This window comes from Marmota flaviventris, chromosome 13 (assembly GCF_047511675.1).
Source record: "Marmota flaviventris isolate mMarFla1 chromosome 13, mMarFla1.hap1, whole genome shotgun sequence".
In the NCBI taxonomy this organism is placed as follows: domain Eukaryota; kingdom Metazoa; phylum Chordata; class Mammalia; order Rodentia; family Sciuridae; genus Marmota; species Marmota flaviventris.
Genome location: NC_092510.1, coordinates 11,388,110 through 11,414,659, shown reverse-complemented (window position 1 = coordinate 11,414,659; position 26,550 = coordinate 11,388,110).

Here is a 26,550-nt window from a genome sequence, read left to right as displayed (position 1 = left end):
TGGACATATGCACATACAGACATACAACACAAAACACAAGTGTGCACACATAATATACAACACATAAGACAATAGTAAAGGCCTTGGAGTTTTTCACAGGTGAAATCTCCATTGCAATGTTTAAAAACTCCACAGTCAAAAATAGAACTGATCAGAAAAACATTAACCTTGGTCTGTATGAGGTCAAAAAATAAAATAGATTTTCATGATGTGGGAAAGGGCAATAATGCAATAGATATTGAAAAAAAAATCCTGGTTACCACCTATGTATGACTCTTCTTTTGATATCCCATCCTTCTTCCTGTAACTTGCATAATGGGTCTGAAGGTATTCCCACAAGCCAACCCCAAGGTTTTTTTTTTTTTTACATTTTAAATAGGCTATAATGGTGTTCATTATTCATAAGCCTCCATGTGTGGGAGAACCACTGTCGCAGATGTAATGGTATCAGCTGTTATGGATTTGAGCCAAATCATCTTCTTTTTGGTCTGTAGAAATCACTTTAGTTAATCTCTCTGAAATCCAAATTGGCTGCTATTCTCCCTGTGGAAACACACAAACTGACCTCCGACTCCAGAGATTTACTGGGTCAGGACCTTTTCATTGTCCTGTTAGAATATCCTTCCAAAGTACCTTGGGCTTATGTACATTTTTTGACACATATGCCTTTCCGCAGCACTAAGCCCTGATGAATCCAAATTTAAAAAGTTTAGAGTAAAAAGGGTTATTTTAAGTTTATCTTTGGGGAATATATACCCCTTCCCAATTCCTTCTTTTTGCTTTAATAAGTACATTTTAATAGTTTGATGAGCTCTTTCAACTATCCCTTGTCCCTGTGGATTGTATGGGATTCCTGTTATATGAGTAATGCCAAATGATGAGCAAAATTGTTTAAAAGAGGTTGAAGTATAACCAGGGGCATTATCTGTTTTTAACTGTTTTGGAACGCCCACAGTAGCAAAATTTAGTTAGCAATGAGCTATAATATCTTTAGTTTTTTTCTCTGGCATGAAGTGAGCCCATCAAAAATCCAGAAGAAGTATCAACTGTAACATGCAAATATTTTAATTTTCCAAATTCTGGCAAGTGTGTGACCTCCATCTATCAAATATGGTTAGGTATCAGTACTCTAGCATTGACTCCAAGATTAACTTGTGGTAAAATGGTCACACAATTTTGACATTGTTTTATTATTTGTCTAGCTGGTTCCTTAGTTATTTTAAAACAGTTTTGTAAAGTATTAGCATTGACATGGAACCTTTTATGGAAATTTGTTGCTTCTTCTAGTGTAGAAAAAATATGTATGTCATGTGTAGTTTTATCTCTAAATCATTGCCCAAACTAAGGGCTCCAGGCAATTCTGTATGTGCCCTGATATGTCCTATAAAGAATGGATCTTTTCTGTCCCAGATTAGACTTTGTATATTTGAAAACAAAGAGAAAACACTAGAGGAAGGGGAAATCCTACCAGAATCTTCAAGGGATACTATAGCATTAACTATATAATGACTATCAGAAAATAAATTAAATACAGAATCTTTAAACATCACAAAAGCTTGTAATACTGCATTAAGCTCTACCTTTTGAGCTGATTGTTTGGGTACTAAAAATGTAAAGGTTTGGTCAGGGGTAACTACTGCTGCTGTACCATTATTTGACCCATCAGTGAATATATTTGGAGCATTCATGATAGGGGTTTTTCTTGTCACTTTTGGAAAAACTACATGATGAGAACACCAAAAACACAACAAAGGATTGGATGGTAAGTGGTTATCAAATGAAACATTAGATTTACAAATGATTATTGCCCAAGTATTTAACTCATTAGCTAACACATCAATTTGATCCATTGTATAGTGAGTAATAATTTTATTGGGAGAAATTCCAAAAACTCCCTTTGCTGCTTTTATTCCTTTGAGTATCAATTGTCCTACAGCCTCAGGATACCTAGTAAGAATAGTTTTAGGAGAATAACATAAATGTATCCATAATAATGGACCTTCTTGCCAAAATACTCGTGTAGGAATATTTTTGTTGGTAGTAAATAAATAATAAAGGCAAACATATCAATTCTATACAAATGCATATTTTCCATATATGTTTCAATGATTTTTAATATCTTTGTTGATTCAGTCGTTAACATTTGAGGTGAATTTGGATCTGTTAGACCATTTAGGATATCAAATAAAGGTCCCAATTCTCCTGTTTGTATGCCTAGATAAGGCCTTATCCAATTTATGTCTCCTAATAACTTTTGAAAGTCGTTAAGTGATTTGAGTTGATCTACTCGTATTTGAATTTTTGGTGGATGGACCCTGGTTGAGGATAATAGAACTCCTAAATAATTAATTGGAAAATTTAATTGTACTTTATCTATTGCTATCTCTAGATAATATTTTTTAATATGTTGGTAAGTGTGGCATAACATTCTAGGAATGTTCTTTTATCTTTGTGTGTTAATAATACATCATCCATATAGTGAAATATTTGTAGTTCAGGATTTTGATTTCTAAGTGGCTGGATTGCTTTGTTAACATAAATTGGACACATAGTTGGGCTGTTAGCCATCCCTTGAGGGAGTACTTTCCATTTATATCTCTGATCAGGACCTTCATGATTCAGTGCAGGGATAGTAAATGCAAAATATGGACTATCCTCAAGATGAATTAGAATTGAAAAAAAAAATCTTTAATATCTATAGCTAAAACATACCAGGTTTTTGGCAAAGCAGACAATTGGGGAATCCCCAATTGAGCAGGTCCCATAATAACCATCTCATTATTAATGGCTCTCAAATCTTGCAATAATCTCCATTTACCAGATTTCTTTTTGAAGACAAAAATGGGAGTATTATGGGGAGATATGGAAGGTTGTATATGTCCCTCTGCTAAATGTTGTTTGACCAGGTCATGGGCTGCTTGTATCTTTTCTTTAGTCAGGGGCCAGTGAGGAACCCATACTGGTCTTTCTGATTTCCAAGTAATTTTTATTGTCTCAATGACCCCTCCTGAAAACCCAATCCATGTCTATCCGTTTCTTGATGTATTTGTATTGGTGCTATCATACCTTGTTCTTGTTCTTCTAATATTTTTCCTTTCCTAAAACTTTGTCTAGCCCTAATAGTGGGCGCATTTGGATTGATGTTATTTGTTAATGTTAGTCCTAATTGATCAAGACATCTCTTGCCTATAAATTTACAGGAAGATTATCTAATATTATCTAATACATATGACTGTATAGTTCTTTCACATCCTTCAGGATGCTTCCAATCTAATACCATTGAAATTCTATGGGGATTAGTTTCCACTCCTAGGCCTCGAAGCATTTGAGTGGCTGTATAAACTGATGCATCAATGAATAATGTAACTCAACAAGTGATGCTCAATCATGGAGTCAATTTACTTTGGGAGGAAATGGACATATGAATAGATTCCGCTGCTTTGAACTGCTTGCAGAACTTGCCTGGACTATGGATCACTTGTATGCATTGTGAACTATCTTTTGGTGCAGTGATGGTGGTAGTGCTGGGGTATCTTTGCTGATGGTGTCATTGGTGGTACAATTTTCCCAAAAGAGCCGTCTTTTGCCTTGGTGTCCTGGCATTTTGCATCCTCCTCCCTTCTTCTTGTGAGGTCTAAAATTAGGGGACCAACAGAGGTGAGGCAAAGATCCTAAACCCCCCACTGGAATTTGAGGGCAAACAGAGATGAAGCAAAGTATCTCACCCCCCCCCACAAGTGCAAAGGTCTATCCACAAGTATGGCCGTATGCTGGACTGGTAGTCAAGGACGGGTAACATCCAATTGCAATGGTACCAACCTAAGACAGAAGGCTGATGACTTGAGGTCAGCTCATCTGATGACAGGTCAAAATCATATGTAGTATTGGACAACCTAAGACAGCCATGGTCCCTAAGCCACATGCTTGTTGTTTAATTAAACAGAAGGGGGGAGATGTTGAGGGCCACGCCCAGTCGGGGTCGCACCTGGTGTTTTCCAGAGGTAGTGGTGTACCTGGAAGGTCCGTGTGGGTGTGGGCAATAAAGGAGTTCCTGTTTGAACCTTCAAGTGCCTCGTGGTGACTTGGTTATTTTGTGCCCAGCCAGACTGTGGCAAAAGGTGACTCCCCCAAGAGGGGGTGTTCCCAAAAACCTAGGTGATGGGGTTAGCTCCCCATGGCGCCCAGTGAAAAGGCAAATCCCCTTCCCAGGGGCGGTTCCTCTAACCTGGGTGTCAGGGGAGCTCCAAACACCACTGCACCCAGGGCAGACGTGACTCCCCACCACGAAGGCAGTCACTCTAACATGGGTGTCAGGGGGGCTTTCCACAGCGCCCAGGGTAGAGGCAACACCCCCCCCACGGGGGGGCTGTCCCTCTAACCTAGGTGTCAGGGGGAGCATCCCACCATGCCCAGGATAGAGGAGACTCCCCCCAGGGGGCGGTCCCTCTAATCTGGGTGTTGGGGGAGCTCCAAACCGAACACAGGGCTGAGACAACTCACCCCCCTGGGTGTGGTCACTCTAACCTGCGTGTCTGGGGAGCTCCCCCCCCAGGTGGTCCCTCTAACCTGGGTGTCCATGGTGGGTGTCAGGGGAGGCTCCCCACTGCACCCAGGGAAGAGGCGACTCCCAGCCCCACCACAGGAAATGGTCCCTCTATACTGAGTGTTGGGGGAGCTCCCCACCACACCCAGGGTAGTGGTGACTCCCCCCGAGGGGGCAATACTCGGTACCTGGGTGTCAGGGGGAACACCTCACCATGCCCAGTGTAGAGGCCACTACCCTCTTGGGGGGTGCTGCCTCTAACCTGGGTGTGCTGGGAGCTCCCCACCGCGCACAGTGTAGAGGAGATTCCCCTCCCCGGAGTCGGTCCCTCTAACCTGGGTGTCCAGGGGAGCTCCCCACCACACCCAGGGTAGAGGAGACTCCCTCTTCCGGGGGTCAGTCCCACGAATCTGGGTGTTCAGGGGAGTTCCGAAAACCACCATACCCATGGTAGAGGCGACTCTCCCTACAGAAGGGGTGGTCCCTCTAACCTGGGTGTCTGGGGGAGCTCCCCACCATGCCCAGGGCAGAGGTGAAACCCCCCAATGTGGGGCAGTCCCTTTCACCTGGGACAGTGCCCAGGGGGGCAGTCCCTCTAACCTGGGAGTGTAGGGGAGCTCCCCACAGCACCCAGGGTAGAGGTGACTCCCCTTCCATGGGTGCGTTCCCCTGAACCTGGGTGTTGGGGGGAGTCAAAACACCACTACACTCAGGGTAGAGGTGACTCCCCCCTCGGCAGGGTGGTCCCTCTAACCTGAGTTTCAGGGGGAACTCCCCACTGCACCAGGGTAGAGGCAACTCCCATCCTCAGAGATCCATCCTCTGAACCTGGGTGTCGGGGTGAGCTCCCCACCACACTTGGGGTATGGGTGACTCCCCCCCCACGACAGTCCCCTAAACCTGGGTGTTGGGGGGAGATCCAAACACCACCGCACCCAGGGTAGAGGGGACTCCCCCCTCCGGGGGGTGGTCCCAAGAACCTGGGTGTCGGGGGAAACTCCCCACTGTGCCCAAGGTAGAGGAGACTCCCTCCCGGGTGGGGGTGGTCCCCAGGACCTGGGTGTCAGGGAGAGAGCCAAACACCACCTCACCAAGTTTAGAGGCGACTCTCCCCCCATGGGGGGCGTGATTCCTCTAACCTTGGTGTCCTGGGGAGCTTCACACTGCCCCCAGATAAAGGCGACTCCACCACAGGTGGCGTGATCCATCTAACCTGGGTGTGCAGGAGATCAAAACACCACCGCACCCACAGTAGGAGTGACTCCCCTCTCTGGGGGGCAGTCCTCCGAATCTGGGTGCCTTTAGGTGCTCCAAACACCACTGCACCCAGGGAAGAGACGACTACCCCCATGGGAGGGCGGTCCCAAGGACTTGGGTGTTGGAGGAAGCTACCCACTGCCCCAAGGTTGAGGCGACTCCGCCCCCCCCCCGTGGTCCCTGGCACCTGTGTGACTGGGGAGCTCCGAATGCCACTGCACCTAGGGTAGAGGCAACTCCCTAACACGGGGGAGCATTAACATTTAACCTGGGTGTCAGAGGAGCTCCCCACTGTGCCCAGGGTAGGGGCAAATCCCCCCACCCCCGGAGGCCATCCCTCTAACCTGGGTGTCCTGGGGAGCTCCCCACTGCTCCCTGGGTAGAGGGGACTCCCTCATCTGTGGGCGGTCCCTCTAACCTGGGTGTCTTTGGTGCTCCACATCATGCCCAGGGTAGAGGCGACAGTTGAGAGCCACAGCCAAAGGGGTCCCAGCAAACTTCCAACTGCCAGCTGATGATTGGCTCACAGTGGCCCCAGAAAACTTCTAGCTGCCAACTGATTGGCTCCTCTGTGGTGATGCTCATTGGGTTGTTTCCCCGCCCTTTCAGACCACGGAGCTACTCATTGGGGGACTTTTTTTGGGAATGCCCACGTGACCCAGCCAATCAGCCTCAAGAGGAGGAGGAGTGGGGGAGGTGGAGAGGCTTGTGGGAAGCCGGTGGTGGCAGTTGGGCTCTGAAGGTTTTCCTGAAGAGCTGTGTGGTTTGGCGTGATTGTTCTAAAAATAAAGTTCATTTCTTTTGACAAGTGGCTCCTGAATTGTGCCCAGCCAGAATGCAGCATTTGGTGTGCCTCAAGGGGAACGAATGAGGGTAAGTGATAAGGTATACTGATAGCCCCTGAGGGCCAGGCATGAGGATGGGTAGCTATTTTAAGATTCTTCCTTTGTTTTGTTTCACTTTTGTTTTAAGTTGCCTGTCCCTGGAGATGAGTGAGATGGAAGAAAAACTGCTCACATCTGAGGAAAAAACTATTTGTATCTGAGGAACAGATAGGGATAAAGGACGGATGAACATTTCATGAGGATAGAAAGGCTGATATAATGATTTTGGGTTGTTCCATATTTGTTTCATTCTGTCTCAGTTTTGTTTGGTGTTATCTTGTTGGGTTGTATTATAGTAGAAATATGGGATCAGAAATTAGTAAAAAAAAAAAAAAAAAAAAAGAGTGTTAAGTAAATTGTTAGAGGAAGGAGGCATCCCAGTAAAATCAAGAGCAGTCAGGGCATATGTTGATACAATACAAAAATGTAGCCCATGGCTTTTTAAGGAGGAATTGTTAAATATATCACAATGGAAAAATCATGGTGAAGATTTAAAAAGAATAGAAAAGAAAAGCCCAGGGACTCTGCCAGGTGGCACATTGCCATTGTGGACGTTCATATCTTGTTTGCTTAGTCCAAAGCCTTCAGTTCAGACAATGGTAGAGGAAGGAGAAGACATATTGATTCAATTAAAAGAGAAGGTCTCTCAAGTTAGTCAGACAGAGGAAAAGATTCAAGTAAAAGAGAAGGTCTCTCAAGTTTGTCAGAGGAAAAAATTCAAGTAAAAGAGAAGGTCTCTTGAGCTAGTCAGAAAGAGGAAAAGATTCAAGTAAAAGAGAAGTTCTCTCGAGCTAGTCAGACAGAGGAAGAAAATATAGAGCACAAAAAGCCATCAGGGGAAAAGCTAAAACAGGAGACTGCTACTAACACCTTTCTATCACCAGAGGGTGTAAGTGTCCAACCAACAGTGGCACCTCCATATGCTGGGAGGCTCCCAACCCCCGCAGTTGATAGTTGGGATCCTGAGACAGAATCTCAAATATTAACATGCCCTGTATTTGAGCAGGCAGGAGGGCAGCAAATTCACCATGCTTTAAATTTCAAAATAGTGAAGCAGCTAAAAGAGGCTGTAACAACCTATGGTCCTCAAGCACCCTTCACTGTAAGCATGGTCGAATCCATTACCAACTTGAACATGATGCCAGCAGATTGGGCTAATATATGTAAAGCTGTGCTAAATGGAGGACAATACCTGTTATGGAAGGTTGCCAATGAGGAATTTTGCAAGGAGTTGGCTAGGCAAAATGCAGCAGCTTGTTATCCTCAGAGAAATCTAGATATGTTTTTAGGAAAGGGACCTTATGAGGATCAGCAACAACAAATTGCATATGATCCTGGAGTATACATACAAATTGCTGTAGATGTGGTTAGGGCGTGGAAGACTTTACAAGGACATGGAGGTTTACAAGGTCAATTATCTAAGGTAATACAAGGTGATAATGAACCTTACGCTGACTTTGTAGATAGGCTTATTCAAACAGCTACCAAAGTTTTGGGGAATACAGAATAAACAATGCCATTAATAAAACAACCGGCTTATGAGCAAGTGAATCATTGGTGCACAGAAGTCATTAGACCATGGAAACATGAAGATTTAAACACATATATTAAATTATGTAGAGACATTAATGAACAAGGGCAAGTCGTGGTAGCTGCAGTAAAACAGGCTTTAGATGCCAGGCCAAGAACATGCTACAATTGTGAACAAACAGGACATTTTAAAAGGAATTGCCCCATAGGAGGAGGGTTTAACAAAACTAGGTATCAAAGGAGTAGAATACCGGGTATTTGCCCACAATGCCGTAGAGGGAGACATTGGGCTAATGAATGCCGTTCTCAAACCACCATAGAGGGTACTCCATTATCAAAAAATGAAAAAGGACCAGGGGTCTATCCACGATATTGTGGAAAAAGGCATCGGGCTCTATTGCCAAAAAATGGACAGGGGGGCCCAGTGCTCTAGGGCCCAATACCACAAATATACGGAGAACTGGAGGAACCCCAAAACCCCATCAGTGTAGTGCCCAGTACACATTGTCCATTAAATCCCTCACTAGACAAACCAGAGGAAGCGCAGGATTGGACACCTGCACCTCTGCCAGAACAGTACTAACTCCAGAGATGGGAGTCCAAATCATTACCACAGAGTTAAAAGGATCTCTTCCCAAAGGAACAGTAGGCTTATTATTGGGATGCAGTTCTTCTACTCTAAAAGGACTTATGATAACTCCTGGGGTAGGTAATTGATCCCGATTATGAAGGTGAAATAAAAAATATAGCCAGTTCTCCAAAGGGTATATCAGTAATTTCACCAGGAGATAGAATAGCACAGTTACTAATAATACCCAGCCTACATGATAAATTTTCCAGTTGTACTGTAGAAAGAGTTTCCAAGGGATTAGGCTCCACAGGTGCAGATTCGGCTATGCTTTATTTAAATTTAGATTCTTGCTCCTTGCTAAAACTAAATATTCAAGGACATGAATTTAATGGGCTAATGGATACAGGTGAAGAACTTAGCATCATCTCTCGTCAAGAATGGCCAAAACATTGGCCATTACAACAAGCCACAAAACACTTTGAGGCCTAGGAGTGGTGACTAATCCCCATAGAAGTGCAATGGTATTAGATTGGAAGGATCCTAAAGGATGTGAAGGAACTATACAACCATATGTATAGGATAATCTTCCCGTAAATTTATGGGGACGAGATGTCCTAGATCAATTAGGTTTGACATTAACAAATAACATCAATCAAAATGCACCCACTATTATGGCTAGACAAGGTTTTAGAAAAGGAAAAAGATTAGAAAAACAAGAACAAGGTATAGAAGCACCAATACAAAGAGATCAACGAACAGACAGACATGGGTTAGATTTTCAGAAAGGACTACTGACACAATAAAAGTTACTTGGAAATCAGAAAGACCAGTGTGGGTTCCTCAGTGGCCCCTGACTAAAGAAAAGATACAAGCAGCCCATGACCTGGTCAAACAATTAGCGGAAGGAAATATACAACCTTCTGTATCTCCCCATAATATTCCCATTTTTGTCATCAAAAAGAAATCTGGTAAATGGGGATTATTGCAAGATTTTTGATCCATTAATAATGAGATGTTTATTATGGGACCTGCTCAATCAGGGATTCCTCAATTTTCTGCTTTGCCAAAAACCTGGTATGTTTTAGTTATAGATATTAAGATTGTTTTTTTTTTTTTTTTTCAATTCCAAATCATCCTGAGGATAGTCCAGGTTTTGCATTTACTCTCCCTGCACTGAATCATGAAGGTCCTGATCAGATATATGAATGGAAAGTACTCCCTCAAGGGATGGCTAACTGCACAACTATGTGTCAATTTTATGTTAACAAGATAAACCAGCCACTTAGAAATCAAAATCCTGAACTACAAATATTTCAATATATGGATGATGTATTATTAGCACTCAAAGATAAAAACACAATGCTAGAAATTTATGCCACACTGTCAAACTTATTAAAAATTATAATCTAGAGGTAGCAATAGATAAAGTACAATTAAATTTTCCAATTAATTATTTAGGAGTTCTATTATCCTTAACCATGGTTCGTGCACCAAAAATTCAAATACTAGTAGATCAACTCAAATCACTTAACAACTTTCAAAAGTTATTAGGAGATATAAATAGGATAAGGTCTTATCTAGGTATACCAACAGGAGAGTTAGGACCTTTATTTGATATCCTAAATGGTCCATCAGATCCAAATTCACCCTGAATGTTAACGCCTGAAGCAAGAAATGTATTAAAAATCATTGAAACATATATGGAAAATATGCATTTGGATAGAATTGATATAAGTTTGCCAGTATTATTTATTGTACTACCAAAAAAAAATATTCCTACATGAGTATTTTGGCAACAAGGTCCATTATTATGGATACATTTATCTTATTCTACTAACACTATTCTTACTAGATATCCTGAGGCTGTAGGACAAATAATATTCAAAGCAATAAAAGCAGCAAAGGGAGTTTTTAGAATTTCTCCCAATACAATTATTACTCACTATACAATGGATCAAATTGATGAGTTAGCTAATGAGTTAAATATTTGGGCAATAATCATGTGTACATCTAGTGTTTCATTTGATAACCACTTTCCATCTAATCCTTTATTGTATTTTTGGTCATTGCATCCTGTAATTTTTCCAAAAAATGACAAGAAAAACACCTATCATGAATGCTCCAAATATATTCACTGATGGGTGAAATAATGGTACAGCAGCAATAGTTACACCTGATCAAACTTTTACATTTTAGTACCCAAACAATCAGCTCAAAAGGTAGAGCTTAATGCAGTATTACAAGCTTTTGTGATGTTTAAAGATTCTGTATTTATTTTATTTTCCGATAGTCAGTATATAGTTAATGCTATAGTATCTCTTGAAGATGCTGGTAGGATTTCCCCTTCCTCTACTGTTTTCTCATTGTTTTAAACTATACAATGTCTAATCTGGGACAGAAAAGATCCATTCTTTATAGGACATATCAGGGCACATAAAGGATTGCCTGGAGCCCTCAGTTTGGGCAATGATTTAGCAGATAAAACAACACATGATATACATATTTTCTCTACACTAAAAGAAGCTACAAATTTTCATAAAAAGTTCCATGTAAATGGTAATACTTTACAAAAGCATTTTAAAATAACTAAGGAATAAGCTAGACAAATAATAAAACAATGTCAAATTTGTGTGACTTTTTACAACAAGTTAATCTTGGAGTCAATCCTAGAGGACTCATACCTAACCATATTTGGCAGATGGAGGTCACACACTTGCCAGAATTTGGAAAATTAAAATATTTGCATGTTACAGTTGATACTTCTTCTGTATTTTTGATGGGCTCGCTTCATGCAAGAGAAAAAACTAAAGATATTATAGCTCATTGCTTACTAAATTTTGCCACTGTGGGCGTTCCAAAACAGTTAAAAACAGATAATGCCCCTGATTATACTTCAACCTCTTTTAAACAATTTTGCTCATCATTTGGCATTACTCATATAACAGGAATCCCATACAATCCACAGGGACAAGGGATAGTTGAAAGAGCTCATCAAACTATTAAAATGTACTTATTAAAGCAAAAAGAAGGAATTGGGAAGGGGTATATATTCCCCAAAGATAAACTTAAAATAACCCTTTTTACTCTAAACTTTAAAATTTGGATTCATCAGGGCTTAGTGCTGTGGAAAGGCATATGTGTCAAAAAAATGTACATAAGCCCAAGGTACTTTGGAAGGATATTCTAACAGGACAATGGAAAGGTCCTGACCCCGTAATTATCTGGAGTCAGGGTTCAGTTTGTGTGTTTCCACAGGGAGAACAGCAGCCAATTTGGATTCCAGAGAGATTAACTAAAGCAATTTCTACAGACCAAAAAGAAGATGATTTGGCTCAAATCCATAACAGCTGATATCCAAAACTCCAGTTTGGCTATCCTTACATCTGTGACAGAACCAGGATGCTTTTTTCAATATCTATTTTATTGTTACCTTTTCCCACATCATGAAGTTCTATTTTGGTTTTTGAGCTCCTACAGACCTAGGTAAATGTTTTGCTGATCAGTTCTATTTTTTGACTATAGAGTTTTTAAACATTGCAATGGAGATTTCACCTGTAAAAAGTTATAAGGTCTTTACTATTATGTTATGTGTTGTATGTATTTTATTATGTGTGCACACTTGTATTTTATGTTGTATGTTTGTATGTATGTATGCCCGTATATCATATATGATGAGCGCTCATGAAAAAATGGATCCACATATATTTTTTTTTTATTCACGTGATTTAAATGGTTTAGTTTAAAATGGGTAAACAGCTGTTGAGGATTGTTTTAATATGTGAACAAATAAGGAGGTTAACAGATCTATTTGTTTACTTTCACCTTTCCTTTTCATTATATTTAATAATTCTGTTCAAGATAATGTAAATTGTTCAGAAAATTGTTTTCTTTTAGTGCCTTCTGGAATGTTACATAATTGTTTTTCTTTAGCCATTATTGCCAGAATTCCAATCATCATCCCAGTGCCGGTGAAGACAAAGATAAAACCAATCTACAGCTTCTGCAATAGCCATCACTGAACTGCTTGCAGAACTTGCCTGGTCTATGTATCACATATATGCATTGTGAACCCACTTGTATGCATTGTGAACTATCTGTTGGTGCAGCAACTTGTTTTAGTGTTAGGTATTTTTGCTGATGGTGTCATCGGTGGTACAATTTTTCCAAAAGGAGCCATCACTGAACTGCTTGCAGAACTTGCCTGGACTATGTATCACTTGTATGCATTGTGAACTCACTTGTATTCATTGTGAACTATCTGTTGGTGCAGCGACTTGTGGTAGTGTTGGGGAATTTTTGCTGATGGTGTCATCAGTGGTACAATTTTTTTCCAAAAGGAGCCGCCAATTTGTCTTGGTGTATACTCCTCCCTTCTGCTTGTGATGGTCATTCAGCTAAAATTTGGGGTCCAACAGAGGTGAGGCAAAGAATCTCACCCCCCCACTGGTACAAAGACCTATCCACAGCTGTGGCTGTATGCTGGACCGCTAGTCAATAACAGGTAAGATCCAATTGCAATGGTACCAACCTAAGACAGGAGTCTGACGCCTTGAGGTCAGCTCATCCAGCGACGGTTAAGGATCATATGTAGCATTGGACAACCTAAGGCAGGCACGGTCCCTAAGCCACATGCTTGTTGTTTAAACAGATAGGGGGAGATGTTGAGAGCCACAGCCGAAGGGGCCCCAGCAAACTTCCAGCTGCCAGCTGATGATTGGCTCACAGCAGCCCCAGCAAACTTCTAGCTGCCAACTGATTGGCTCCTCTGGGGTGATGCTCATTGGGTTGTTTCCCCGACATTTCAGACCATGGAGCTGCTCATTGGGGAACTTTTTTGGCTCTGCCCATGCGACCCAGCCAATCAGCCTCAAGAGCAGGAGGAGTGGGGGAGGTGGAGAGGCTTTTGGGAAGCCAGTGTTGGCAGATGGGCTCTGAAGGTTTTCCTGAAGAGCTGTGTGGTTTGGCGTGTGTGTTCTAAAAATAAAGTTCATTTCTTTTGACAAGTGGCTCCTGAATTGTGCCCAGCCAGCCTGTGGCAGGCAACTGTCCCTCCAGGGGGGTGGTCCTTCAAACCTGGGTGTCTGGGGGAGCTCCCCACCCTGCCTAGGGCAGAGGTGACTCCCCACCAAGATTCTGGTCACTCTAACCATGTTTGGTGGGGGGCTCCCCACCCACCCAGGTTATAGGCTACTCCCCCGGGGCAGTCCCCCGAACCTGGGTGTCCCGGGAGCTCCCCATAGCGCCCAGGGTAGAGGAGACTACCACCTGCAGGGGATGGTCCCTCTAACCTGGGTGTCTAGGGGAGCTCTCCTCCGTTTCCATGGTAGAGGTGACTCCCTCCCAGGGGTGGTGGTCCCCCATCCTGGATGTTGGGGGGAGCTCCCCACCCCACCCAGGGTAGAGGTGACTCCCTCCCGGGGAGGGCAGTCCCTCTAACCTGGGTGTCGGTGGGAGCTCCCCACCTCAACCAGGTTATAGGCTGCTCCCCCCCACACTGGGGGGAAGTCCCCTGAACCTGGGAGTTGGGGGAGCTCCCCACAGCACCCAGGGTAGTGGCGATTTCCATCCCCGAGTGGCAGTCCCAAGAACCTGGATGTTGGGGGGAGATCCAAACTCCACTGCCCACAGGTAGAGGCGACTCTGCCCTCCGGGGGGTGGTTCCCAAACCTGGGTGTTTCTGGGTGCTCCGAACACCACTAGAACCAGGGTAGAGGCTACTACCCCCTCCGGAGTGCAGTCCCAAGGACTTGGGTGTTGGGGGTATCTCCCCACCACGCCCAGGGTAGAGGCGACTCCCACCCACCCTGGGCTGTCTCCCGAACCTGTGTGTCTGGGGGATCTCAGAACGCCTCTGTACCCAGAGTAGATGCAACCCCCCCCAGCATTAACCTCTAAGCTGGGTGTTGGGGGAATTCCCCACCACGCCCAGGGTAGAATCAACTCCCCTCTTCAGGGGGTGGTCCCCGGAACCTGGGTATTGGAGGGAGATTCAAACACCACTGGACCCAGGTAGTGGCGACTCCCCCCAGGTGCGGTCCCTCTAACCTGGATGTGGGTGGAGGCTCCCCACTGCACACAGGGTAGAGGCAACTCCCGCCCTGGGGGGCTGTCCACTGAACTTGGGTGTTGGGGGGGAGATCCAAACATAACTGCACCCAGAGCAGAGGCAGTCCCAAGAACGTGGGTGTTGGGGGGAAGCTCCCAACCACCCCAGGCTTCCAATTCTTCAAAAGTTGCTGTTCCTATCATTTGAATTCCTGGTGAGAACTCTGGCCACTGATAAGGATTGTTGTGAGCACAAACTTCACATTATTTTCAGAATATCCATGTGAAGTTTGTGATCCAGGGGGTATAGAATTGTTGATTCAGAACTGTATGAAGTGCTGTATGTTCAACATGTTCTCCTGTGGAATTGTTTGATAAAGTCTGGGCCTAGAATCTCTGGGATGGTTGGCCTTGTCATCAGAATATCTCCATCATCCTCCTGGGAGAAAATTTTATTTTTCAGTCTTAAACCATTGATGTTCGTGTTGGGAGTATGTTGTCTCCCATTCTGTTAAATAGTCGACAAGGCAGAAGGGCAGCCTTTAAAACTGGGACTGGATTTTCTGCTCACTTCTTTGAGACAGCTAATCTGGCCTCTCTGTCAGCTCTCCAGTTCCCCTGAGAAACCACAGTGTTTCCCTTTCTATGACCTTGGCAATATATAATCACAACTTTCCTGGGAGACAACAGTGATTTAAAATTTTAAGAATTTCCTGCCCATACATCATGTCTTCTTTTTTTCCTGTGTTAATGAGGCTTTTTTCCTTACATAAGGCCCTATTAACAAGAAGGGTAGCAAACGCATATTTTGAGTCTATGTAAATATCCACACAGTCACTTGCTGTGAACCGAGATGCTTGAGTCAAAGCAATAAGTTTTGCGTTTTGTGCTGTGGTTCCCTGAGGGAGAGGTTCTGCCTTGACAATGGAGTCCAGAGTGACCACTGCATATCCAGCATAACATAGAGTTTATTAAACTGTTTCCATCTGTGAAGTACTCCACATCAGGGTCTTTGAGGGCTGGTCTTCAGCGTGTAGTTTGCTGGAGAACATTTCATCCATGACTCAATACAGTTGTAATCAGGTTGTCCAGGTAAAATGGGCAGCAAGGTTGCTGGGTTCAGAGTCTGGATGACTTCCACATGGATACATGGGTTTTCACATAACATGACATGCTATTGACCATTAGTCAACCAATATTGTCCTTTGTACTCTACCAATGTCAACATTGAATGAGGAACCCTGAAAACCAATTTTTGTCCCATAGCCAGTTTATCAGCTTCCAACACCAGAAGATCTGTGGCTGCAAGTCCTCTAAACAAGGTGGCCGGTCTTGGGCTACAGAGCCCAGCTCTTTGGACAGATGTCCATATCAAGACTCCTACAGCCATTCCACACTATTCCCGGACATACAGAAAGTAAAGCTTTGTGAGGTCAGGGAGCCCTAGTCCAGATGCACTGGGAGTGCTTGTTGAATGTCCTCAAAGATGTTTTAGCTAAGGTGCTCTCCGTATTAGAGGATCTCATTCTCGCCGCTTTGTGGCATCACAGAGAAATTTGCTATAATTGAAACTTGGGGATCCATACATGGCTGAATCTGATAACCTCCAAGAATTCTCTACTCTGATGACTGGTTGAAAGGAATGGAATTGAACAGTTTTCCTGTTTCTTTTGAGGCCTAGTGACTACTGTCGGTTCTGTTGCTGAGTCAGATGGTATCCAAAGTATTTGACTTTTTCTTGATATATATGGGCTTTTAAGTCCAGTACTTTCCAAAAGATGGTGTCCTCATGCCCCTGGGAGGAACTGTCCTTTAGGGAAGGGGAGCATATATAGATCCTCTGGCGCTATAAGATTCAAGAAAATTTTTATTATCTCCTGGTGTATGATCTTGGCTGCTGGGATTCTTCTACTCTCAAATCTAATGTAAATCATAGCAGAGATTGATTACCTAGGACATCATTTGTATAAAAGTCACCTATGTCAATCTTGTGGGCCATCTGCCAAGGTTGGAGGGCAGGTTCCCTGCAGGTCCTGGTATGGCAGCCACATTGTGCTCACCTAGATGTTGCTCTTTGTCTGAGTGGCTTTCTCCACTTGAAAGTTGTGAGCCTGCTCTAATTGTATATAGTAGCTGCCCTGCTTGTGTTTTATTTTGCCATGCCTTGGTGCATGGGGATCTATGTCCCTTCCTGTTGGTGACTCACAGTGTGTAGCTTGGAGCCAGGGTGGCATGTCCTTTTAGAGTGTGCACCCTATGTCCCACTATCAGGTATTAACATGAATATGTTTCTGTTCATTTTGGGGCTTGCAGCAACTGAGCCCTCCTGAGGTGCTGGGTTGCGTGCATCAGATGCAGTTGTGTGTGTCTATGGGATCCCTGCCATATTTGTCAATCATGATCTTTGAACAGGTGGGCAGAAACTGATAGGAGGGTTTAGAGCCAAAGGCTGGGGGAAAAATTCATTCCTTCAAGGCTTGGCATTTGAGCATGGCATTGGAGCTTGCCCACTGGGGTCACTGGAGCCTTCACCTTTTGTCTGACCATGCTTTTTTTCTCTTATAAACATTTGGACCATTGGCTCTGTTCTAGTGAGACCTCCCTTTGAGTGACCTCTGTGTTTTGGTGAGGGCAGCTATAAGGAGATCCATCCTCCTCTTTATTTTTTTTTGTTCTGTCTTTGAGCCTCTGGGTCTCCATTGAGTAAAACTGTGGTGGTCATCGTCATCAGCTCTCTGGCACACTTCTCAGTAAAGCCAGTTTGAAATTTTTGGCAAATGTCACTCTGAGCCTGTTCCAAAAAAGATGCATTGGTCCCCTGTTGCTTGAGCCTCAGCATCTCTTCTCTGACAAACTTGCATTGTGGCAACTATGCTTGTATGGTGCCCCTCCTCTCCCGGGAACCTCTGGGCAGGGAGAGGGGCAGCAGCAGCAGTGGCCTAGACACTCAACTCTGAGTCAATTGACACAACTCTTTTTATCACTACTGCCAGTTTCATAAGACAGTGGGCCTTAGGCAGATGTGGAGTCCACAGAAATATTCAAGGCTATCAAAGGTGCAAGAGGGGATATGCTGGAGCAGCGGGAGACTTTGCTTGGCTCTGTTTGTCTGCAGATGCGCTCTGGCTTAGGCTAGGGCTTAGGGCTGGCACTGATTCCTTCTAACTCTTGGGCACAGTTTCTTTTTATTTTTTTTTCTCTTAGACTTCCTATGAGGGCTTATTGATCTCTATTTATGTTTAGCCCTTCTTCTTTGTTCGGGCCCATCCTAGATCTGGATAATGGGCTGCATCAGATCAGTCATGTTCCAGGGTTTCTCCATATAGGAAGAAATATGATTTTTCCAGCTTATGAGTGCAATGGTGGTGAAAGGCTGGCACATAAAACTGCCTTCTCTCCCTTAGGTGTTTCCCTCTGGTCAATATGGACAGGTCCTTTAGTCCCTTGCAGTGGCAACTGGAGTGCTCTCATCTGGGTTGTGACTGTGGTCTTGGGACAAATCTCCCACCTTAATCTTGGCAGGTGAAACAGTCTTTTGTTCTAGGAAGCCTTTAGCTCTGAGGATACCAAAGGGGAAGGAATAGCCAGTATTGGGGGCCATTATTTGTTGCTTCTGAGGATGATGGGGCTGAGGGGACAGTTTGCTGTCCCAGTAGTATTGGAAAAGTTGGGTAGAGTGGCACGTATGGTGGTGGGTCCTCTTCTGGCTCATGGGGAAAACTGTTTCCCTTCCTGATTTTCCTCCATCAGGTATTCTGGTTAGCTGCTTTCTTCTGGGTCTTATAGACCACTAGGCTCCTGGCTAACATCAGCTTGAGTGTCCATCTAGACAGAATCTCAACCAAGGGGGCTGATTCTGTACTATCTCTTGACAGCAACCAATGTAAGAAAAATGGTTCAGGGACTCCAAGAATAATCAAAAGATCTCAACAATGAATCTCTCATCTGAAGATCCCTCTGGTGGCCAGCCCACATCTTGGATTGGCCATTCCAATTCATAGAATATGCCACATTTGGGGAGTGAGTTTTACCCCTCAGTTACCAGGAAAACCTTCCTAAAGGTTTCTAACAAACATTTCAAAAGGTGCAGTTTTCTTTGTGTGCCTCAATGTTCCAGCCTCCATCTGCATCGCACATTTAGGCGACTCTTCAGGTATGTTTCAGCTCACACCACTTTGGAGAATACTCAGGACCAAAGAGATGTTGATCAAGCCTCGCTTCCACGCACTTAGTCCTTGAAGGGGAAGTCAGGTTTGCTAAAAAATAAATGGACCCAGGTCCTAACTGTTCAGTTTCACAGAGTTCCAAAACCTTAATTCAGGTTGCTGCTGCCTGTGAGTCCCTTTGTGCTCTGGGGTGGCAGCCTCAGAGTGCTGGGTGAGTGGATCCTCTTTCAGGCCAAGAGTGGCCTGGATGTGCCAAGTGCAACGCAGTCCCCAACTGCCCCAGGGAAGTGGTCCCTAGAGATAACAGAGGTACAATAGCCTTCCTTACCTCATCTGTCCCATCTGGGTCCCCACAAATGTTGTAGGGACAAATGAGGCAAGGCACCAAACATAGCAGGAAACAGATTTATTTGGCTGCAGCTTGGTTCAGAGGGCACAGTTTTTGCAGTCATCAATCAATACCTTGAAACCCAAGTTCAGGTAGTTTCAGATTTTTATACCCAGCATGTAAGGGGAGGAGTTCAGAAGTTCACAATCTGAAAAAGTTCACAGAAATCAGCATTTTCTTTCACTGTTTTGGGCAAGTTATCTCTTCAAGGACAACTACTGAAAAGGGGAGAGCTTCTTTTCCCCATTTTTTCTCTCCCTGCCAGTTGTTACCATAGAGCCCAGTTGGTAACATATCCTAAAAATTTAGACTTTTCTGTGATGCCCAGCTCAAGGCCAGCAGCCTTGTTTGCACATTTCTACAAACTACTATTCAGAATATATTTGTGAAAAACTAGTAAGAGGTGCCCAGCAACTGGCGTGCTGGTATCTTCTCGGCTAGTGGCCAAGTAAAATAGGCCAATAGGAAAATGGGAAGTTAATCAACATTAACTCTTTTGCAGAGACTCTTTTGCTGAAAGTCTTAAAAACAGCCATGGTGAAGAATTTTGGAGAAGTCCAGATAAGACTTTTCCATGGAGGAAGGGGGTGACACTTCAATACAAGGAGAACATAGGGGAGGCACAGGAGGGGGCTTGATAAAGGGCCTTGAAATCAAGGGAAAGAGCAGGGTCCTGGAGTAGGGCAGCCTGATGCAAGGAGCCAGACCCAGGCATGGAGTTCCAAGTGCATTGGCCCAAGAAGGGGTCCCATGAAAACAGACAGGGCTAGGGAATGGAGGAAGGAGAGAAAGGGGCACAGATGGTAGAGGAAAAGGAGGACTCAAGGCCCAGTTCCACTGATGGGTGTCAGGGTTTGGGAGCAAGGCCTGGGCTGAGAGAGGCTAAAGGGTCTAGTAAAAGGGGAAGGGCTACATTTTCCCAAAGAGAACCTGCAGGGCCAAGGTCCAGGTACAGTCCATGGGCCCTGGTGAACATTATGGTAAATGGATCAGCAAAATGTGCACCACAGTGACAGTGACAACTGGAGGTCCCAAGGAAGGCAGAGCAGGAAGTTCCAGAGGATACCTGTTGATGGGGTGGGGGCCAGGACCCCAAAAGTGATACCCAGCTATGGACCTAGATGAGGGCCCCATACTGAAAGAGCAGGGACGTGTGGTTCTGGATAGATATGCAGCACTAGGGTTGTGCCATGCAGGGAATCCAAGGGGAGCAGAGAAGCAGCCTAAAAGAGGCTCCAAGTAAAAGCCCAGGGAAGCACAGAGCAAGAAGAGCTATCAGAGGCTCAAGTGAGGAGACAGGCCAGGGAATCGAGATACAAGGGCCAGGGATGGGCCCCCGGAGTTCAGGACAGCGGACATGGCAGTGAAGGGAAGGAAGGGGATATGGCAGTGGGGAGGTAGGCTCCTGGTGCTGGGCCATTGCCAGTACTCACGTTTCCTAGAGTGGGACCAAGGGCCCAGGGAGAGCAAGAGGCCTAGGCAAGGAACAGAGTTTTTTTTTTTTTTTTTCCCCATGAGGTGCCCTGCCCAGATGGGGCTTGACAAGGAATGGAGGAGGATGACAGGAGGGCAGGGTGGGAAATTGTGGTGGGTGTGGAGAGAGGCAAGAGCCAAGACCCAACCAGGATTCCAGGCAAGGGACCAATCCCACCAACAGAGCATTAGAAACTCAAGCAGAAGGAGGCCAGCACTCAAGGGGAAAACATGAGTGGAAGGAGAAGGGTTGGCGCTAGGATGTGGAAACAAAGGGCAGAGCAAAAGGCACCCAGTGGAGTGCACTAAGGGGTCCAAGCAAGGGACCCCAGGTAATCCTCAATGTGAAGTGACATCTGGCAAGGCAACACAACACAAGGAATGTGATCCGGGGCTCAGGCCAGTAGCAAGGTCTGGAAAATGGAGTGCAAAACATCAGGGTTAGGGAGGGCTGGGTTGGGATAGTGACATCATGCAAGACTAGATGTAGGGGAGGGACCAGAGATGATCATGCAGGGCAAGGTCAGCAGAAGGCCCAAGTCCACTGCCAGGTATCAACGTTTGGAAGGCTAAGGGGGCTCAGGTGAGGGGCAGGGCTGGGTTTCCCATAGGGAGCCTTCAGGGCCTAGAGGTCAGCCAATTCCACTCCTTTGCCCCAGGTGAGTAGAGCCTCACAGAGACCAGGAACAAAGGAGGGCCAAAGGAGGTCACTGTTAGGGGATACCTTGTGTACGGAATTGGGGGCGAGGGTGGTGGGGAGCCAGGACCCCTTTGAGGATCCCAGGCTAGGGAGAAACATGGGGAAGGGAGGGTCTGGGAAGTGCCAGGATACCACAGTACAAGGGGAATAGATGGAGGGTGGCTGAAAAATGGGCCTGTAATCATGGGAAAGGGACAGGATCCTTGAAAAGGGCAGCCAGGTGTTCAAGCAAGGAATGAGGCCAAGGAATGTATAGTCAAGTGGCAGGACCTAGTTTGGTGTTTCATAAATATGGACTGGGCTAGGGAGGGGAGGGGAGGGAGAATAGAAATGGGAGCAGGTGGCACATGGAGAAGAGGTCAAAGACCAGGTACACTGCTGGGTGTCAGGGTTGGGGAGTAGGTCCCGGGCTGATGGAGGCTAAATGGCCTATGCAAGGGGAAGGGCTATGTTTAACATAATGGAGCCCACAGGGCCAGTCTCCTGGCTTGGGTGAATATCCTGGGAAAGTGTTCAGGAAAAGGGGCCTGACAGGGATAGGGACTACAGGGGGGCTAAAGCAGGGCACAGTCTGAAGGGCCAGAGGATCAGTGTGGGTGGAATGTGGGCCAGAACACAAGCAAGGATCTCAAGTTAGGGACCTAGAGGAGGGCCCAGGCCAGGGGAGAGCAGGGAAAGGTAGGGCTGGTAAGGTAGGGCTGCATTAGGGTACTGAAGTACATGGAATCAAATCAGATCAGGGAAGCAGCCCCAGAGAGGAGCCCACATACCAAGTCCAGGGAAACACTGAGCAAAATAGGCCACCAGAGGCTCAAGTGAGGATCCAGGCCAGGGAATGAAGACCCAAGTGTTGAGGAAGGGGTCTCAGTTAAGTGGAAAAGGGTCTGGAGGGAAGGTAGGGGCTTTAGCAGGGGGGAGGCCGGCTCCAAGCCCAGGGTCACTGCCAGGTTCAGGGTTCTGGGGGCAGGACCAAGGACCTAGGGACAGCAAAGGGCCCAGGCCAGGGGCATGGCTCAGTTTCCTATGATGCATACTGGCACAGATGAGAATACAGGGCCAAGGATTGGGGAAAGGTGGCTGGCTAGGGAAGGGGGCCAAGAGAGTGTGATGGGAGGGTTCATGTGAGGTCACAGTGGGTGTGGAGGGGGCGAGAGCCAGGAAACAAGCAAGGAGTCCAAGCAAGGGACCAACTCAACCCAAGATGATAAGAGTCCCAAGAAACAGGGGACCGAATGAGGGAAAAACAAAGAAGGGGAGAAATTGGTGATGAGAGGATTAGGAGACAGTGGGAGAGCAGGCAGCACAGGGGCACTGAGGGGAACGAAGTAGGGGGAACAGGAAAGGTGCCCCAGTGTCTGACCCAACATGAAGAGACTTCACGCAAACCCATGAGACATGACACCACATGAGAAAAGAACTCCATCATGGGTTCATGCGAGCAGCCAGGCCTGAAGTCTTGAGCACAAAGGGTCAGAGTTCAGGAGGGCTGGGTTGGTGTAGGGGCAGCATGAAAAGGGAGAGGCCAGGGGAGGGAAGGGAGGTGATCACGCAGAGCAAGGTCTGCACAAGGCTCATGTCCACTGACAGGTGTCAGGGTTCAGACAGCCAAAGGGGTCTAGGTGAGGGGCTGGTCTCTGTTTCCCATAGGAACATTCAGGGCACAGAGGCCAGCCAGTTCCACTACTCTGGCCCAGGTAAGTAGATCCTCATGGAGGAACCTGGACCAGAGCAAGGCTGGCGATGGTAGGGAAAGAAGAGAGGGCAGATGGTGGCACACAAGGAGGAAGGCTCAAGGCCGAAGTCCACAGATAGGTGTCAGGTTGGGGAGCAGGACCCTGGCTGAAGGAGGCCAGGCAAGGGGAAGGGCTACTTCTTCTCTTATGGAGCCAGGAGCGCCAAAAGTCCAGGTCCACCTCCTTGGCATGAGTGTGAATCCTCAGAAAGGGGGCTTGACAGGGACAGGAACAAAAGGAGGGCCAGAGAAGGGCACAGCTGGAAGGGCTGGAGGACAGGTGATGGTGGGGAAGGGACTGATCTCCAAGAAGGATCCTAGGTTAGGTATCTAGAAGAGGGCCCACACCAGGGGAGAACAGGGAAGGGCAGGGCTTGGCAGGTGGGTGGCACTAGTGGACTGCAGTGCAGTAACACCAAAGAGAGCAGGGAAGCAGCCCAAGCAAGAGGCCCACAGTCAACACCAAGGCATGCTCTGGGCAACAAGGGCCATCAGAGGTTCAAGCAAGGAGACAGGACAGAGAATGTAGAGGCAAGGGCTGGGGCTGTGGCAGGGGGCTCAGGACAGTGGAAAAGTCTTGGGTGGGAAGGCAGAGGATCCAATAGGTGCAGGCAGGTACAGGCCCATGGCCACTGTCAGGTGTCAGGGTTCCGGGCACAGGACCAAGCACCAAGAAAGGACAAGTGTCCCAGGCGAGAGGCAGGGCTCAGTTTTCCATAAGGCACTCTGGCCCAGATTAGAATCTAGGGCCAGGAACCTGGCACGGAGGCCTGGCAAGTGGAGGGGGACAGGAGGAGGGTGACAGGAGGGCATGGTGGGTGGTCCTGGTGGGTGCTCAGAGGGGTGAGACTCAGGACCCAAGCCAGCAGCCCCGGAAAGGGACCCACCCACCCTGACATGGATGAAAGACCCAAAGAGAAGGAGACCACAAGCGCCAGGTGAATTCACGAGGAGAAGGCTAGGAAGGGGTTGCATGAGAACCAGAAGACATAGAAAAGTTCAAGGGACACCAAGGGGAACCCCCTGGGGGACACAAGCAAGAGGACCCTGGGTCACAAAAAGAGACTCCATGCTACGCTAAAGGACATGAGGAAAGCAGTCAGGGGCTCAGGCAAGCATCCAGGCTCTTGGACTGGAATGCAATGGACCAACGTTAGTGAAGGCTGGGTTGGGGTAAGGGCAACATGCAAGGCGAGAGGGCACTGGAGAGAAGGGAGGGGATCTCTCAGGGCTGGATGGAGCAAATCACATGTTAACTGCCAGGCATCAAGGTTCAGGCAGCAAAGGGGACACAGAAGAGTGGCAGGACTGTTTCCCACTGGGAGCATTCAGGGTGCAGAGGCCAGCCAAATCCACTCCTATACCCTAGGTGAGTAGATCTTCAGAGAGGGACTTAGACCAAAGGAGGCGCAAAAGCGGGCACTGTGAGGTGATTCCTGTGGTGCATAGATTGGGGTGGGGTCATTGGGCATCCAGGACCCATTTGAGGAGTCCAGGCTTGAAAGATGCCGGGGGAGCAGAGGGTCTGGGCAGTGCCAGGAAACTCTGCATAAGGGGAACTGAGGGTAGTAACAGGAGGGGGCCGGTAAAAGTGGCCTAAAATGAAGAACAAGGTCAGGGTCCGTAAGAAGAGCAGCCAGGGGCTCAAGCAATGAGCTGGGCCCACTAATGTAGAGCCAAGTACTAGCACCTGGGCCTGGGTGAATGAAAAGGACATGGTTGTTCGTGGGAGCTCTTATACCTCTGCAGCCTGGGTAGACCGGATTGGGTCCTCCAGGCAAGAGACCCCTCCCACCTTGGTGTCCATTCTAGCTTGTATTCTGCCTCAGCCCATGTAGAGGGGACTTGCCCCTCCAGGGTTTGTATGGGGGGTCTCCTATACACCTGCAGGGTAATAAGAACTCACCCCTGCAGGCGGGAGACTCCTTTCACCTGGATGTCTGATGAATTCATATACCTCCATATGCATGGTTGAGGGGACACATCCCTCCATGTTGGAGACCCCTCCTGGATGAATGGGGGAACTACTCTACCTCTGCAGGCAGGGTAGAGAGGACTCGCTCCACCCGGCAGGAGACTCCTCCCAACTCGGTGTCAGAGGAGCTAGTACATCGCCCCAACCAGGGTAGAGGTTACTCCCTCCACCAGGCTGGAGACCCCTTGCACCTGGGTGTCTTGGGAATCTTGTACACCTCCACAGCCAGGTTATAAGAGACTCGCCTCTCCAGGTGAAGACCCCCCTAACCTGGGTGTCGAGGGGAGCTCTTATACCACCGCATTCAGGGTAGAAGGAACTCACTCCCCAGGCTAGAGACCCCTCCCACCTGGGTGTCTGATGGGGGCTCCAATACCATTGCAGCCAAAGTTGCCTGGAGGCAAGAGACCCCTCCCACTTGGGTGTTAGGGTAGCTCCTATTCTGCTGCAGCCAGGTTAGAGAGGACTCCCCACTCCAGTCTGGAAACCCCCTCCTACCTGGGTGTCTAGTGGAGCTCCTATACCTCCCAGCCAGGGTAGAGGGAACTCACCCCTCCAGTCGGGAGATGCCTCTCCGATGGGTGTCGTGGGAGCTCTTATATGGCACCAGCTAAAGTAGAGGGGAATCGACCCTCCAGTTGGGATAACCCTCCAAGCTGGTGACTGAGATGAGCTTGTGTTAGAGTCTGTAAACAAGTCAAGATGGTGCCTGGCATTTTGCCAGAGGGAGTGATTTGTGAAGTAACGCCAGCAAGCAATTAAGTGTGGAGATTCCTTATTGGTTGACGGCTGTATCTAGTTTATGCTAATTAAGATAAGCTGTGTGTAATGTATATATATATATATATATATATATATATATATATATATATATATATATATATATATATCCCTCCTGTCCTAAAATAAATGGTTCCCACTCCTGCTGTATCAATGTACACAAGTTACTTGTCACCCCCTGGTTAGTTTGCCCAGCCAGCCGGGCTGCGGCACTTGTATGCCACCAAATCCAGGATAGAGGGGACTCGCCCCTCCATGCAGGAGACCACTCCAACTTGGGTGTCTGAGGAAGCTTTTATACTTGCACAGATAAGGAAGAGGGGAGTCTTTGCTCTAGGCTTGAGAACCTACCTACATGGGAGTCAGGGGGAGCTCTTATACTGCCACAGCCAGGGTAGAGAGGATTTGCCCCTCTAGGCAGTATATGCCTTCCACCTGTGTGTCAGGGGGAGCTCTTATTCTGGCATAGCCAGTTTAGAGGGGACACACCATTCCAGGGGAGCAAC